The sequence below is a fragment of the Nerophis lumbriciformis genome, linkage group LG22, assembly GCF_033978685.3.
Source record: "Nerophis lumbriciformis linkage group LG22, RoL_Nlum_v2.1, whole genome shotgun sequence".
NCBI classification, from domain to species: domain Eukaryota; kingdom Metazoa; phylum Chordata; class Actinopteri; order Syngnathiformes; family Syngnathidae; genus Nerophis; species Nerophis lumbriciformis.
This window is the reverse complement of record NC_084569.2, coordinates 23458938-23462982: the sequence shown is the minus strand read 5'-3', so window position 1 is coordinate 23462982 and position 4045 is coordinate 23458938. Positions and strand designations below refer to the sequence as shown.

Here is a 4045-nt window from a genome sequence, read left to right as displayed (position 1 = left end):
TGACTTGGTAATAAAAAGTTTATCAAAGAGATTTGTAGCTGTAATTAGCTTTAGCTAGGTGACGTTAGCTAGCTAGCAATATGTTTTTAGCATCAGGTTACTAGTGAGATATGTTGTTTGCACAAATTGTTTGCAGCAGAGCACGGTAATTTGTTTGAGTAAAATAAACATTATTTTTTACATCAACTCATAAGTTATGTGAAACTTCCCCAGGAGCATTGTTAAAATACTTTGGAGGCACAGAATCAGCCCAGAGCCAGTCCACATCCTCAGGCTCAACTGTGAGTGATGAATCAGGTGAGGAAAAGACTGTCACCATACAGTATACATTTCATTTCTTAGTATAAACATTACACCTGAAGGGAAATTAATATAGTCAAAGTATCTCATTAATATGTGTGCCTATATGTATGTATGCAGTGTTTCCCACACATTCATTTATTTGTGGCGGCCCGCCACGAAAGAATTACGTCCGCCACAAATGGATTTTTCAGCTTTTGACTCGCTCGACCGCTCATAAAAGCAATGGGACTGTCTGTGAATGTTGCTTGTAGTTACAACTCCGGTGCAGTAGGTGGCGGTAGCATTGTAACTCCGCCAATAGCACTTAATTCACCTGGTGGGCCAGAAGAAGAAGAAGAGGAAGAAGAAGAAGAAGAAGAAGAGGGACGGACGGGATCAAAATACGAGGGTAATATAGGTTATAAATATATAGGTTATAGCTGCATCGCTCGCGGCTCGTCATATATTTAACGTTAATCCGCGATTTCACCGAGCGTTTTACTGACGGTGGCAGCAGGGGCGCCGAAAAGGGGGGGTAAAGGAGACGGATTCTAGGGGCCCATGATGGAGGGGGGCCCTAATGATGATGAAATTATAATACAGAAAAATAATGATACTAAGTTATTAACTAACATATAATCACATATGTTTTATTTTCCATGTCCTGGTAACAATACCTTTATTTGTTTTGGAAGCATCAACCCCTGCAGGGCCCTCCCTCCCCCCCTCTATTTACGTAAAATGGTTCAGTCCGACTGGATCAGCTGCAGGTAGCGCACCAGCGATTTGTCACAGACAGCGGCTAAGCAGAGGAGACAGCAGTATGCCTCAAAAATCAGGCAGCCAAAAAAGAAAGGAAAAGAAAATAAGAGAGGAGAAGGAGTTGAAGGGTCGACAATATGTCACCCGATATTTCCAAAAAAAAAAGGTGGGTTTGTTAGTTGTGGTGGAAAGTTATGCATATTAACTTTGTCCCTGTCTGTGGTAATAAGCTAGCTCAAGAAAACTCTGGATTTTTACATTTTACTGCTATATTAGTTAAATAATCAATCCAGTCAAACATTTATCAAGCTGTTCTTATTCAATAAGAGTTTATTTCCAATTTAAGAATTAGTGGTGCAGCAAATAAATGACTCAAAATGAATTCCATTGCATTCAGAGTGCTCAGTTCTTCCCCTGCTGTACATGTCAACTGTGATGCTGTTCTTCTTTTAAAAATATGGTAATGATAGTCAAAAATACCATTAAAATGCATAATTGTATGTAAAATAGCATCAAAAAATGTTGCCGCTGTGTTGGGGGCCCTGTAAAGATTATTTTCATGGGGCCCAAAATCCCTAGCGGCGCCCCTGATAAACACACATGGACTGAAGCTAAATTGTCCACTGTCCACTGCAGCATGTGAATGCAATGAAAATAATAAAATCTGAGCCAACCAGCTGTTAAAATGTTGTCCAGGTTAATGTTTTGGCCATTAAAGGCCGTTCATTTCAAGATTTCAACTGTGATCGGGCTTTAAACAGGTGGATGACCTGTTCAGATGAGTGTAACTGCTACTGGTCAAATAATGTGAAATAGCATTTAATTTTACATGTATGCAATGCCATTTAAATGTAATTATAGATAATAATAATAATAATAATAAATACTGTGTAGTGTTGTAAATAGTCAACAGGAAGGATTTTAGTAAGATATAAGCCATGAGCACTACACAGCCAGAAAAAAACCTAGGCAGGACAAGTAAAAATATTGGGGCAAGTAGATTTGAGAAGTCGGGCAAGTAGAAAAAAACCTTAACGTTGAACCCTGCATGTGTTGAGCTGCTGCCGCTTAAGGTTAGACGGCACTGTACATAGAGCGGTTCTGCTCGTTAGTAATAAATTCTAATGTTGGATGTTCACTCCTTCACACAGATGAGTATAGAAAAATATTTTCAACGGCCGAAAAGGGCTCGACTTGGAGAGGAGGTAAGCCTACAGTCCGGACCACAGGTGCGACCTGTTCAGCAGGAGGAGGAGGAGGAGGTTGACTGACTGTGGCAGGACACCTCTGCCTCTGTTTCACTTCATGTTGCTGGTAAATAATATGGTTGTAGTAGTAGGCTAAAGTTAAATTATTTAGTATTCACTAATTAAAGGGGCAGAGCTTTAAGAGACATTTGAGCTTTTATAAGATATATTTTTTGTAAGAACCACAATTAATAAATACATTTCAGTGAATCACTAATTGTTCAAATCTGTATATAAATATGTACATAAAATGTTGTAATTATATTCCAACTCCACGTTCTTCTTGGTCATCGCCGCTGCCGCCGCCACCCCCCACCCCCCAACCACACCACCACAAATAGATGCCTGTCCTGTGGGAAACACTGGTATGTATTTCATCTTAGGTCCATCTCCATCCTCTACAGTGCTCTCTCACACACCTCTATCCTCTGTGCCCACTGTCCCCTCCATGTCTGAAACCACAGCTGATTTATCTAGTAAGTTAACTGCAAAAAAACCTTTATAATTGCTCATTGTACTGCAGAACATTCTGACATTAATAATTATGTCCAACAGTGCAATTTAATGACCTAATAGGTCCTTCTTTTTTAGTCATTGTCTTTCTTTGGTCACTTCCTCAGCAACTTCCACCACGTCTCCTTCACACCATGGACCATCATCAGCTCCGCCAGTTGACCCAGCTGAGTGGCCTTCTTTCCTCTCAGATTCAGACAGGACTGAGCAGGTGATCAGAGGACCACTGTCTATTAAGGAGAACTTTTCATTCCCCAAACAGCATGATGGCCGAAGTTTTCATTATCATTATACCTACAGACAGCTAGTCAATGGGGGAAAAGTCAAGCGTAGCTGGCTGACTTATTCAAGAAGTAAAGATGCAGTCTATTTCTTTTGCTGCAAATTATTTTCCAAAAAGTCCTTAAAACTGGCAGCCGAGGGACAGCGGGATTGGGTCAACATAGGTGCACTGCTGAAACAGCATGAAAACAGTGAAGATCATTGTAGCAACATGGTGAAATGGAAGGAATTTGCCTTGCGTCTTTCAAAGGGGAAAACTATTGATGCTGACTGAAGTAGACTGCGCTCTCTTTGTACAAAGTAAACATTAAATATGAACAATTAACTAAAAATATAAACTAGTAATTAAAGACTAATATGTACAAGACTGATGAGACAAGATGACACTTTTACTGTAAATACAAAGCTTTATCACTTGGACTGTTCAACCCCAGGCCACTCTTGTAGCTGAGTGTTTTCTACATTTTAAGATTAGGAACTATATGTGGCACTCTGGACATCATTCGTTCATTCATTGGTATTATTTATGTTCTTAACTGGGCCACCCCCATATCTTTATAAATGACATGTCATTTGTAAAGACATGCCAGGCTGACAATAGGATAATGTAAATAACACTGCCAGAGCCGCAATGAGTTTATAGTAGGTGTGTGAATGATCAACAATCAATATTATTGGCAGAAATAGAGGGCCCCAAAATCAAATTTTGCTTAGGGCCCCATGGAGGCTTGGGCCGGCACTGGGTACAATTGTATCTCAAATCACATGGAAGTTGAAGTACTATTGTATCTCAAAATACATGGAAGTTGAGATACTACTGTATCTCAGTACACATGGATGTTGAGGTAATATTGTTTCTCAAAATACATTGAAGTTTAGGTACTACTGTATCTCAAAGCACATGGAAGTTGCGGTACTATTGTATCTCAAAATACATGGAAGTTGAAGTACTACTGTAT

At 39.7% G+C, this 4045-nt stretch overlaps 1 long non-coding RNA gene across 1 annotated transcript; it reads left to right on the top strand.

Moving 5' to 3' along the window:
* The first annotated feature begins 268 nt into the window (after positions 1-268).
* Positions 269-3058, top strand: LOC133615404 (uncharacterized). Its single transcript, XR_009816710.2, has 3 exons — positions 269-1210; positions 2196-2656; positions 2912-3058. It is a non-coding gene; the product is annotated as an uncharacterized lncRNA (long non-coding RNA).
* Positions 3059-4045: the final 987 nt, after the last annotated feature.